Here is a 13,880-nt window from a genome sequence, read left to right as displayed (position 1 = left end):
GTATCCTAACTGAGGAAGAATTGTGGACCAGGCTGGATGAGCACAGGAAAAAAAACATGTACAAACAGCACTGGATGATTTTCACAAAGTTTTGAACAACTTTGAATCCAGGGTTGAGTTTACTGATATAGCGAAACTGGAAAAGGAAGATATTGTAGAAATACATGAGGAAATTCAGTATATGCTGGAGCACAAGCTGATTGAGCCCAGTCAGAGCAGTTGGAGTTCCCCAGTTGTGCTGGTGCACAATCCCAGATGGAAAAAAAGTATGGCTATGGCAGTGAGACTGATGTGTGTGTGTGTGTGTACAGTGTTTTTAAATTTGTGGCCCCATAATGAAATGTTCCTGTTGTCACATTTCATTTTGTGTGTGGGGAGGTATTAGGCCAATGTGTTTTGTTGCATGATAATTTTCTTTGGTCCACTAACTGGAGATCTGAATTTATATATTTTTTTTAATACATTTTTAAACAGACAAGCTGCCAGCAAAGTCATCCTTTCAGCTTAAGATGATCACCTAGCTTGCTTCACTGTATCCTACATTGCAAAGGACTGTGAGGAGAGCGCCTAAATGTCTGCACAGTCCCCAGGAAGAACCAAGACCCATGAAGTTTAAAGGAACTACCTGTTCTTTCAGCAAGCAGAGAAATACTGCTAACTGCTATGTTTTTTGACTGAGTGACAGTCATGTGGCAAGCCCCTCCCTATCTGTGGTTTTAAGCTGGTGCTTTCTCTGCAGAAGTGGAGAAGCAACTGGACTCTGACATGAGCAGTCCCTAAGTGGGGGTCCCCCTCTCTCTCTCTCCATTCCAGATTGAAAGCTTTCAAATCCTGCCTCCTGACTGACCACCTTTGCATACATCGGCTACAATCAGAAACCCCGTTGGAGGAAATCATCCGCCTCACTAACTCCAAGAGACTCACCAAACCAGTCACCTACCTCTTCAAACTAAAAGCCTCAGGACCACTGAATTCATCTCGAAGCCAGACAAATCACCAATCTCCACAAACTGTATACCTTTTTGTGGACTCTAACTCAACCAATCTACCTTTCCCCAATCTGTAACCTAATTATGTGTGTGCGTGTGAGAATGAAAGTTGATGCATTGTTTATTATTTTTATTAGTTTGGTACAATTAAGTTAACCTCTTTCTTTGTTAACTGAAGAAAACCTGTCTGATTGGTACTTGTTATGATCTTAGCAAGTAAGTACTCAAACACCTATTGAATTGGCCAGTACATCCAATTTAAGAAAGAATTAAACCTGTTTAGGTCAAACAAGGAGAGGGGAAAGAGGGGAGCCCTTCAACCCCTCCTCACTTGACCATAACATTATATTTGTGGAATGTCAAATTTTGCCATAATGATAACAATTCTGCATATTTTTGAAAAAAAAAATATTTTAATGTTTGTTTATCTTTATTTTAGTTTCTATCTTACTCCGATCATAACTAATTACCTTCCCTATCCAAAAATTTTAATTAAAAATGAAGGATATTTAAGTGGTTTTAACTTCCTTGTTTTCTGTGCGTGTGAATACTTCAATGTGATTGGCTGCCAATCTGCTTGCTGACATCACTGCTGCTGCACTGCTAAACATCCCTTTCACTTGGTGTCAGATTTAAACTACCACTGAGAGAGGGGATAACCACACCAAAGAGATTTTTAGATCTTTCTGGGTAGCTTTCTTCAAGGTTGGTGACAAGTGCTGTTGCCTCACTGCTGACCGCAAAATCTCGGCCATTGTTAATTCCAAATTGAGAAGTTGGACCAAAATAGGACTTAGGTTGTGATGCTGAACAGTTAGCTCAGCTTCTTCTGTACATGATTCTTCACACTGATTTATATTGGGGATAAAAGAGCAGCGGTGAAAGATAATCAATTTGTAGAAAATAAAGGGCTGGTTTTAAATTCTGCGCCTGGCAGGAATGGTGTTTGTGGGTGGTTAAGATGGCGCGAGGGGTGGGTTACACACAGTGGGATGAATTTTATGCAGGGGGTGGGGTTCCCGACACCATGCCAGAAAGGAGAAGCAGCCCAGCTTCGGCAGTTTGGTGGTCTCCCACCTGAATTTTATGGCACTCAGGCAGTGAACTGCCTGACACCAGGGTCCCTGTCCCTTTAAGGACGGGAAACGTGCCTCCATGAGCTGTCAGCCAATCAGAGGGCCAGCAACTCAGCAGTCCCAACAGTGCCACTGGGAGCGATGGTCACTGTTGGTACTGCAGTAGGTTTGGGACCAGGAACAGCGCTGGAGGCCTGGATTGAAGGTACAGTAGGGTGGGCTTGCAGGGTATAGAGATGGGGGCAAGGTGCTTGTTGAGGGTTGGGGGTGGAGTATTGGTGCAGGGGCGGCCTTTGCTGCTCTTGCCCAAGCAGGAGGGCCCACACCACGCCCTCACCCCAATCCAATCCACTGGGAGGCCGCCTGGTTTTATGTGGCGGGACTCCCACCAGCCACTGGGAAAGTACCAGTGGTGATGGGAAGTAGCCCTTAAGAGGCTAATTGGCCTATTAAGGACCTCAATTGGCCTCTGGGCGAGAAGTCCATCTTTGGCCTTCCCTGCCCTGAACAAAATTCAATGGCATGGTGAAGGTGATGGGTACTCCACCCACTTCCCCCACCTTCCCTTGCTATTTTATGGGTTTCCCCCGCCACCTCCCTGCTTGTCCCCAGAGGGCTGATAAAATTCATCACCAGTATTCCTATGCGTACCTGTCTCCGACCACCCCAGAAGAGTGTGGCCCTATTTTAAATGCTAGCGTCACGGCCGATGATGTTAGCAGGACACACAAACTTTTTTAATCATGACTAAGGCTGGAAACTTGCATGCAAAAGTTGGTGGCAGCAAACAGCCTGGGTAAAAGAAAAGCCTTTAAATATCTTTATGGATTTCTTCTTGGCTACAAGGAGCAAAATGATACCTTTTTCCTGGCTTGCCCCCTCTTCCCCCTCATCGTGAACTTGACATCGCCCCTGCCCAAGTATTATGTACGTTGCTGGGGAACTCTCTCTGTGGGACCCCGGTGACAGCCTTACCTTGCCCCAATTTTAATTCCTGCCCACTGCTGGTGGGCTTTGGATGGGCATCAATAAGATAGATTTTATTAGGGCCTTGACGTCGGGATCTGTGGCGGGGGCCGCATGAAGATTGCCCCGGATGAGCACCGTCATGGACCTTGACGCCAGCAGGGCCCGTCCCTGACGTCGGACGCCTTTGCCAGGAGTGGCTTGCCCGCCCCCTCCACGTTATCGTGGGGGTGGGGGTGGGGGGGGGGAGGCGGTTCACCCGGCCATGTTAATGAGTCGCCGCGTATAAGCTCGCGGTATTCCGCAAAGTAAAACAAGTGCGTGCGGGCCGCTATCTTTTACGGCCGCCGCTGTACTTGGCAGCGGTAACATAGAATCCAGCCCAATGTTGGGGCTTAAAAATGAGGTCGGCATTTAAAATCTCCCAGGCTTTACACTCTGGAGGGGGGAATAGATCACAACTCACTTTGGACCCTGGATTCCTGCTTTCCACGCAGATAAAATTCCAGGGAATAACTATTGAGACCCAATCAAAACAAATGTAAGTTGAAGAGCTTGGAAAGTAAGAAGAGTTTGATTGTTGTATCTAATACCTCTGCTGTTTCCAATCAGAAACAGAGATGAAAACCCAGAATCATTATGATTGTATCTTCTCAGCATTGCCAAATATCCAGGCACAGAAATAATGCACACTCATTTGCCACAGATGTTTCTGTTACACTTCTTGATACATATCCATGTTTGCTGAGCAGCCCTGAGTTCTTTCATTGCGAGCTCAACTTTGCCACTGGGAAAGACAAAAGATTAATTAATTGAGGAAGCATGTGATTGAAAGGAGGTATGTGATGATCCTGACTCTTAGAGATGCAAAACTTTCTTGGCCTCTTTGCCTTTTGTAGAGCAGATAGGGATATGATGGCCGCTAACTTGGATTCCACAGTGTTGCGTCTGTAGTTTCAATGCTACAGGCGCCGTTTTGGTACCAAAATGGTGTGTGTGCCTCGTGCACACATTTCCTCCATGGCCCATGTTGAACAGCATCCTGGCATTAGCCCCGGCATTAGGAGTGTGCACTAAAAGTACACAGGGTAGGCAGATCCTGGTATCAGTCAGCATGCAATGCTGATTTGACACCAACAATGCCATTTTTGAGCTCGCCGCTCCAGCTAATGCCCTCTCTTAAATATGCACAGTTAAGCATGCATTCAGCAGCAGGAAGAACCCTTCACCAACACTATTAAAAGGGATCATCAGCAACTTGCAAGTTACTTGCTAATTAATCTCTACTGGCTCTGCTTGAGCTTGTGGAAGTGCTTTGTTAAAGTTGGTGAAGTAGACAGGGAGTGGGTTCTGCACTTGAAGAAGTGCAGTTGGTTGTAACTGGTAGGGATCTGGTCCAACCACTTGCTCCCAGTTATGGGTGCTATCGTTGCAATCCCTGCAGCAGGAGAAGGAGATGGAGCAGACACCACAAAGAAAAGGACGAGCTACTCACAGAGTTAGGAGGGAAGGGGAGCGGAGGCCTCTGAGCAGGAAGCCTTATCCACCCAGGTCTTCTGGGAACACTTCTCTTACCTCCATCTACATCAGGATCAGTCTGTGCACCTGCGCATTATAAAGGGGAAGGGCAGTGCGACCAGTGGCTGTGAAGGTGACCATGGCCATGAATTTCTTCATTTTGGGATCCTTCCAGGCAAGATATGTAACATCTCCCAGTTCATTGACCACTGCTGCATCAAAGAGATGACAAATGGTCTTTACGCCAGAAGAGTGGAGTTCATTATCTTCTCTCTGAACGGAGAAGCAGGCGTACATAAGGCTTTGTTAATGGACAGCAGGCTTCTCCATGGTGCAAAGTGCCTTCGACTGCACACTCATGGCATTGCGGGTGCTGCATCTCAATGCTCAGATGTACCACAACCGCAAAGGTTACCACTCACTGAATGTGCAGTTGGTGTGTGACCACACTCAGCACATTATATTGGTGAATGCCCTGTATTGGGCAACAGTCATGTTGCTTTCATCCTCTGCCAGTCTGCTGTTCCCTTTGTCTTTCAGCCACCATGTCAAACCAGAGGGTGGCTGCTGGGCAACAAGGTCTGTCTGCTTTACTCCTGGCTCTTGACTCTGTTTCGCAACTCAACCACATGTGGCCAGCAGGCGTACAATACAAGCCATGATACCATGAGAAACCATTGGGAGTTGAAGCAACAGTTTTGCTGCCTGGACCACTCTGCAGGATTCCTCCAGTACTCACTGGAGTTTGTGTCCCGATTTGTGATGGTCTGCACCCCTACAATGTGGCCATCATGAGGGCATAGCACTTGTCACCAGGAATACCGCAAGCAGTGCAGGAGCAGGAAGAGGAGGAGAAGTGGGAGGAGGAGAAAGGTGTTGTGATATTACTTTAATTGCTTTAATACGAGTTAACATACTACTGAATCTATAAATATTTTAGTATACATCGTCACAGGAAGTGATGCAAGCTAACAAGTGATACAATAGTTGGAGCAGTGTTAGTCAGCAGGTAGCACATGTATCTCAGAGCTCTCTTGTAATTCTGTTATTCTATAATAAAGAACCCTTCATTTAACTTACCAATCATTCTCCTAGTGTTTGATACGTTTGTGTTAAGAACCCCCAATAACATAACAGAAGGGAGGAGGCAACCATCATGTTCCTTTTCCAGCCAGGCTGTCCATAATCATCTGATTCAACTACTGTTCCACTGAACAGAACTCCAAATCTCCAGTGTACAGCCTCACGCCTTACCGTCCCTCTTAGAGACAATCACAGCGTCCTCTTGGCCACAATGCTGAAATAAAAGCCATGACAAAAGCAACAATTCCAAACCAACTTTATCAAACAAATCATCCAATATTCTACAAAAAAATCAACTAATCATCCTTGTGCATTTCCTTAATGCCTGTCTTAAAGGTGTCTTTGCCTGTTCTAGTGTTCCTATGCAGTGCTACCTCGATGGCTGCAACTTGGCTGGTGGAAGGCTGCTGATTTTACCTGGGGGAGACTGCAGAATGCCCTTGAGCAGCTCTGGGCCTAGAAGGCCCATCTTCAGACTGCACCACCTTGGGATGGATGGCAGCAGTTTGGGATGGCTGGCTGAAGGCAACAGCAAAGGCACTGGTGGAGTGGCAGTGTGGGAGCATGAATACTGTCATCCTGAGACAGAACAGCAGGCCCGTGCTTCACCAAGCTACTGCCACATTCGGAGCTGTGCCTTAGCAATCCTAGTTACCTACTGGAGGACAGATAGCTGGACTGCTGTGAAACGCTGCAATGTCCTTTGAGCACTGGTATTCACAGCCATGATGGCTTGCATGACAACAAGCTGAGATTTCATAACCTCAGTCTGACTTTCCACCACAATAATCAAAGTTTGGTGGCTATTGCTTGCGCTGCAATGGAAGCTAAGGCATCACCATAAGATGCCGCATCATGATTGGGTCCACAACTGTTCTTAAGGAGTTGGCCTCCACTTCCATTCGAGGAATGATGGGCTCTAAGCTCTGTGCAAAGCCGGGTGCAAGGTTGATACCGGACCTCTCCATGCTCCTTGACAGTTACCACAGGACTTCTGGAAGGCTTGCCATTGCACCAAGCACTTCCGTGTGCATGCCCATCAGCCTTTTTCTGTATGCCGCCCCATCAAAAACCTCATCTGGGTCCTCTGCAGTAGAACTTGTGTGGGATCTTGCCCTCTGGGGAGATGGCACTCATTCTATCCCTTTCCCTTGCCCTAGCTGCCCACTTGTGCCCAGTTATTCAGCCCGTACAGCTCCCGCCTCTATGCTACCCACTAAAGTTCATGCAGTGCCAGGATCTGAGCTGGTGACTGCGAGTGTGAGATTGTGTCTCTTGTTCATCAGTCTTTTGTTCCTCCTGGTTTTCAGGCTCCCGCACCAGTTCTAGAGGTGGTGAGGGGAGGCGGGGGGAAGCAGGAGTTGAATGCTTACACCATGTTCAGTTTATAAATCAGAAGAGATTGTGGGATGAGGTGACACTGGGATGTGAGAAAGTGGATTAAGTAGGAACATACTATCATCCTCGATGGATTCAGCCCCATAACTGGCCATGGCCTCAGCTATGACCACACCAATAATTGCCAGCACCTTCTGCTCCATGGGGATACGCAGCCACAGTGGTGAGTATGTGAGTTCAGGTTATGAATGTTGAGTATGAGTGATACTTAATTGAGACTGATGGTCAGTGAGTGAAGGCAGGGTGGTGAATGGAGCAGTGTGTGAAACTATTGGTTCATTTGCAATATTACAAGAGGTTTTATTTTTCTACTACAATCCTAGATTTTTGCGTGTTTAAAAAACGAGAAAAGGATTTTGCTCATTGACATTGACCTGCAAATTTTTGGATGTTGACTTTGTATACAAGAATAAGAAAAGCAAACAGTTTCAAGGAAGCCAGCCAGGGATTTGACCTCCTCATAGCAACACTTTGAATGACAGGGAGACACTTTGTCTGGTCATGTAATTGGCACAGGCAAGCATTTGCTTTCACTTTGGACTTCTAAAAATCCAGTAAGTTGGACAAAGAGCAGGCATTTGAAACTTAGACCTGACCTGCCTGGAGACTAGAGAAAAAGACCTCTCTCTGTAAAGGAAATCTGCATCTCTTGAAAAGAAATCCTGCATTTGAAAGGTGGCAGATTCCTATTGTCTCCTGTCTCTGAAGAATTCCTGCATCCAGTGTAGTTCCTGTTGCCTCCTATGTTTTGGGAAATCCTGGAACCAGAAGAAAGCTCCCACTGCTGTGTTGCTGCTGTGAGTCCTGAGCAGACCTGTTGCTATACCCCTGCTGAAAGACCTACGTGATGCCTGCTGTAGTCGAATTGCCTTGAACGCCTACCCATCAAAGACTGTTCATCAAAATTACCTGAAGAGACTTTGAGTGGCATCCAACTATATGACTCTGGAACACCTCACCTTACTGAAGATTTCCTACCAGAACATGACAAATTTATTTATTTTTATTATTTCTTCTATTCCTAAGAAACAGCAGTAAACCAACATCCTTTTTCCACGGTTAACTTTTTTTTTTGAATGTGTGTGTGTGTGCATGAAGGCTAAGGAACTAAGACGTTTTTCATACATATAGATTTATCTCATTAGTAGTAAAGACTTATTATTTATTTTCTAATAAATAGTTAATGTTGTTGCTATGTAAAGACACCTGGTTTGGTGTGCTTTATTCTGGGGAACAAATAGAGTGTCTAATTTGGCTATTCTTCAGTAGGTGGGAAACTATCGATACGCTGTGACCTGTTGAGTAGTGGGACTGAACTAACAGTGCATTTCTCCCGCCTTGGTCGTAACAGTAAGGATATGACATGTGGAGATGCATTCACTAACCATGACCACTTGTGTGCTGTCATTAAACTTCTTGCGGCACTACATCCAGCTCCTTGGAGCTGGACTGCTGGCATTGACTATGACAACTATCTGCTTCCTCTGCCTTCATATTGTCTGCCTGGAGGGCCTCCTGGCCACCTAAGGGGAGAAGACTTCTATCCTCCTGACTCTCTGCTGCACCAGGACCTCCAGTGCTGCATCGGAGAACCTTGGGACATGTTCACAGGCCTATTGTACCATGTCTACCTCTTTTTCTGCTCATAAACTCCTCTTTAACCAATTCCAGCAGTTTCTCCAGCCAAAATGCACTTTGCATTTAAGAGATTCAGGCTGCTTTAGTTAGTGCAGGCTAGCTTTAAGTGGTGCTAGTCTCATAGGAACTTGGGCCCCCTGTTGAGACATGCAGCCACACAGCAGAAAGCTTAGCTCTGGCTGCATGCCACTATCATTAAAATGAGCAGGCAGCACGAAGTTTGTGTTATGTTACTTGTGCATTGTGATCCCTATACTTGGTTAGTGGCCTTATCTAAATTTCTCCTGATGTTTACTGGCTTCTTCAAGCAAAAGCTGATTAAAAGGTATTCCAGCATTGGAAGATGATACTGAAATTCTGGAAAATATTTCAACTGGTTGGTGACGGTAACTTAGGGATTAAAAGATCACTAGCAAAAGAATAAAGAGAGAAGTCAGAAGAATTTTTTTACACACAGGGTTGTGAGGGATGTGATGCGCCCTACCAGAAACAGTGGAGAAAACAGAACCCATAATATCTTTAAAAAGAGAAGTGGATAAATACTTAAAAATATATTTTTTAAAAGGGCATGGAGAAAAGGCAGGGGAATGGATTGCTCCTTCTGAGAGTTGGCATGGCACAATGGACCAAATGTTTTTTTTTCCTGTATTGTAGCATTCCATGATTCTGGAAAAAGTGGTAAAGCAATTCATCAAGTGAATAACATCATCCCATGAATAATTATCTGAGACATAGGTTGACATGCCAAGCCAATGAGATCAGAACATAGGGCTGGAAAAGAATATTTTGTTCCATCTGATTGATTGCAGATTCTGCAAGTTAGTAATTACATTCCTCATTTGAATTTCTTAACAAATGTCCTTTCAACTCTCTCTCAAAATTACTGATGTTTTCAATTTCAGTTACCACTCCGATGCATCCATTCCAAATACTCACCACCCCAGTTTTAATTGATCCGCCTGTTCATTTTCTCTCTTCCTACGTTTCATCTCCTGTGTTGCTGTGTTTTTCTCCACTCGATGCTTTCAGGGTTCAGTTTCTCAACACCCTTGAGGACAGTAAAAATATGAATAAGAACTTTTCTCAGTCTTCTCTCTTCTATTGTGAACAAACACAGTTTCTGTGACCAGAATTTTACCAGACCTTTGGGGATAAGTTGGGAGGCAGGAAAGCCGTCAAAATGGCACAGAAAGGTGATGGTTTGGGGGAAGGGTGCCATTTTGCCAGTGGTGAGAATGATGGCAGATAGGCAGCCTGCCCGGAGCCCAATTGAACCACTTACGTGGTCAATTAAGGACCACTTCTCACCTCTGCAGGCATTTTGCCTACATCGGGGGCTCGCTGCCATGTGGGGAGACCGTCCTGCGAAACCTGGTGACCGCCCAGCAGGCTGTGGTGTGGGGGCGTGGTCCATCCTTTTAGGGGAACTCCATGGCCCACGGAACAGCCCCCGGTAGCAATAGCAACGACCTACCCGCAAGCAATGGGTAGGTAGTTAAAGTAATTTCATCTACTACATGAAAGACAAGGGAGCAGCAGATGGATGGGAACACCACCACCTGCAAGTTCCTCTCCAAGTCATTCACCATCCGGACTTGGGTCTGTATGGCCATTGCTTCACTGTTGCTGGGTCAAAAACCTGGAACCTCCTCCCTAACATCACAGTGGTTGTACCTACACCATATGTACTGCAACGGTTCAAGCAGGCAGCTCACCACCATCTTGTGAACAAAGGCAATTAGGGATGGGCAATAAATGCTGGCCTTGCCAGCGATGCTCACACCCTAAGAACAAATAAAAAAAAAGAATTAACTGGAAAGGCTGGCTATGCTTAGAGTGGATTAGTTGCGTGGTCCGGATGGCTTGCCTCCCAGGTTGCTAAAAAGAAGTGCGAGTGGAGATAATGGAAGGACTTGCCATAATCTTCTAAACATTCCTAGATAAGGGGAAGGTGCCAGAGGATTAGAAATTGACAAAAGTGGCACCCTGTTCAAGAAAGATTGTAAGGAAATTCCTAGTAACTACTGGCCCTTCCATTTAACATCAGTGGTGGATAAGATTTTAGAAACAATAATCAAGGAAAGAATTAATAGGCACTTTGGAAGGTTTGAGTTAATTAAGGATAGCCAGCACAGATTTGTAAAAGGTAGATCGCATTTGACTAACCTAATTGAATTTTTTGATGAATAGAATGCAATGGATGATGTCGATATGGATTTTAAGAAAGCATTTGACAAACTAGCACATGAAAGGCTGGTTTACAAAATTGAGGAATAGGAGTGTCAGTGTCAGCTTGGATAAAAAAAATTGGCTTAAGGATAGAAAACAGCGAGTTGTGGTAAATGGTTGTCTTTCAGACTGGTGGATGATAGACAGTGGTGTTCCCCAAGGGTCAGAGCTGGGAGCACTTTTTTTTAATATATATATAATTGACTTCAATGTTGGAATACAGAGTAAAATTTCAAAATTTGCCAAGGATACCAAACTTGGAGGTGTCGCTGACAGTGAGGATGATACAAATTGACTGCAACAGGACATAGGTAGGCTAACAGAGTGGACAGATGAAAGGGGATTTAATATGGAGTAGTGTGAGGTAACGCATTTTGGCAGAAGGTATAGGGAGAGGCAATATAGACTTAACTTAGTTCTAAAGAGTGTGCAGGAACAGAGAGAGCTGGGGCTTCATGTACATAAATCTTCAAAGGCAGCTGAACATATTGAGTGCATAGTTAGCAAAGTATAACTCTATGACTCTATATGGGATCTTGGGCTTCATTAATAGAAACATTGAGCACAGAAATAGAGAAATTATGCTGAAACTTTATAAAGCTCTGGTTAGAGTATTGTGTCCAGTTCTTTTCTTTTGGGCCTCCTTATCTCGAGAGACAATGGATACGCGCCTGGAGGTGGTCAGTGGTTTGTGAAGCAGTGCCTGGAGTGGCTATAAAGGCCAATTCTGGAGTAACAGGCTCTTCCACAGGTGCTGCAGAGAAATTTGTTTGTTGGGGCTGTTGCACAGTTGGCTCTCCCCTTGCGCCTCTGTCTTTTTTCCTGCCAACTACTAAGTCTCTTCGACTCGCCACAATTTAGCCCTGTCTTTATGGCTGCCCGCCAGCTCTGGCGAATGCTGGCAACTGACTCCCACGACTTGTGATCAATGTCACACGATTTCATGTCGCGTTTGCAGACGTCTTTATAACGGAGACATGGACGGCCGGTGGGTCTGATACCAGTGGCGAGCTCGCTGTACAATGTGTCTTTGGGGATCCTGCCATCTTCCATGCGGCTCACATGGCCAAGCCATCTCAAGCGCCGCTGACTCAGTAGTGTGTATAAGCTGGGGATGTTGGCCGCTTCAAGGACTTCTGTGTTGGAGATATAGTCCTGCCACCTGATGCCAAGTATTCTCCGAAGGCAGCGAAGATGGAATGAATTGAGACGTCGCTCTTGACTGGCATACGTTGTCCAGGCCTCGCTGCCGTAGAGCAAGGTACTGAGGACACAGGCCTGATACACTTGGACTTTTGTGTTCCGTGTCAGTGCGCCATTTTCCCACACTCTCTTGGCCAGTCTGAACATAGCAGTGGAAGCCTTACCCATGCGCTTGTTGATTTCTGCATCTAGAGACAGGTTACTGGTGATAGTTGAGCCTAGGTAGGTGAACTCTTGAACCACTTCCAGAGCGTGGTCGCCAATATTGATGGATGGAGCATTTCTGACATCCTGCCCCATGATGTTCATTTTCTTGAGGCTGATAGTTAGGCCAAATTCATTGCAGGCAGACGCAAACCTGTCGATGAGACTCTGCAGGCATTCTTCAGTGTGAGATGTTAAAGCAGCATCGTCAGCAAAGAGGAGTTCTCTGATGAGGACTTTCCGTACTTTGGACTTCGCTCTTAGACGGGCAAGGTTGAACAACCTGCCCCCTGATCTTGTGTGGAGGAAAATTCCTTCTTCAGAGGATTTGAACGCATGTGAAAGCAGCAGGGAGAAGAAAATCCCAAAAAGTGTGGGTGCGAGAACACAGCCCTGTTTCACACCACTCAGGATAGGAAAGGGCTCTGATGAGGAGCCACCATGTTGAATTGTGCCTTTCATATTGTCATGGAATGATTTAACATCCGCAGCACTTAAAGCAGCCAGAAGTACTGCACAAAGAACAGCTAGGCGTTGCGCAAACGACTACTGGCAACACCTATGCAGTCATATTCAGCTGGCCTCAGACACCGGAAACATCAGAGGAATGTATGATGGCATGAAGAGAGCTCTTGGGCCAACCATCAAGAAGATCACCCCCCTCAAATCTAAATCGGGGGACATAATCACTGACCAACGAAAACAGATGGACCGCTGGGTTGAGCACTACCTAGAACTGTACTCCAGGGAGAATGCTGTCACTGAGACTGCCCTCAATGCAGCCCAGCCTCTACCAGTCATGGATGAGCTGGACATACAGCCAACCAAATCGGAACTCAGTGATGCCATTGATTCCCTAGCCAGCGGAAAAGCCCCTGGGAAGGACAGCATTACCCCTGAAATAATCAAGAGTGCCAAGCCTGCTATACTCTCAGCACTACATGAACTGCTATGCCTGTGCTGGGACGAGGGAGCAGTACCCCAGGACATGCGCGATGCCAACATCATCACCCTCTATAAAAACAAAGGTGACCGCGGTGACTGCAACAACTACCGTGGAATCTCCCTGCTCAGCATAGTGGGGAAAGTCTTTGCTCGAGTCGCTCTGAACAGGCTCCAGAAGCTGGCCGAGCGCGTCTACCCTGAGGCACAGTGTGGCTTTCGTGCAGAGAGATCGACTATTGACATGCTGTTCTCCCTTCGTCAGATACAGGAGAAATGCCGTGAACAACAGATGCCCCTCTACATTGCTTTCATTGATCTCACCAAAGCCTTTGACCTCGTCAGCAGACGTGGTCTCTTCAGACTACTAGAAAAGATCGGATGTCCACCAAAGCTACTAAGTATCGTCCAGTTCTAGTCACCACAATTTAGGAAGAATGTGAGGGTCCTTGACAGACTACAGAGGAGATTTACCAGAATGGTTTTGGGGATGGGGGAATTTTAGGTTGGAGAAGCTGGGTTGTTCTCCTTGGAGCAAAGGAGATTCAGGGGAGATCTGTTAGAGGTGTACAAGATTTAGATAAGGTAGACAAAGAAAAGCTGTTCTCATTAGCTGATGGCACAAGGACTAGGA

The 13,880-nt window shown here is 45.9% G+C and overlaps 1 protein-coding gene across 1 annotated transcript in view; it reads right to left on the bottom strand.

Annotated features, from left to right (window-relative positions):
• The window catches only part of LOC137347108 (gap junction beta-4 protein-like), a 58,219-nt gene that overhangs the window by 29,368 nt on the left and 14,971 nt on the right, over positions 1-13,880 (bottom strand). The window contains exon 3 of the mRNA XM_068011200.1: positions 9,605-9,716. The gene's annotated coding sequence lies outside the window, so the exon portion shown is untranslated. The remainder of the gene's footprint in view (positions 1-9,604; positions 9,717-13,880) is intronic.

This window comes from Heterodontus francisci, chromosome 31 (assembly GCF_036365525.1).
Source record: "Heterodontus francisci isolate sHetFra1 chromosome 31, sHetFra1.hap1, whole genome shotgun sequence".
NCBI classification, from domain to species: Eukaryota; Metazoa; Chordata; class Chondrichthyes; order Heterodontiformes; family Heterodontidae; genus Heterodontus; species Heterodontus francisci.
This window is presented reverse-complemented; position numbering and strand designations above follow the sequence as displayed.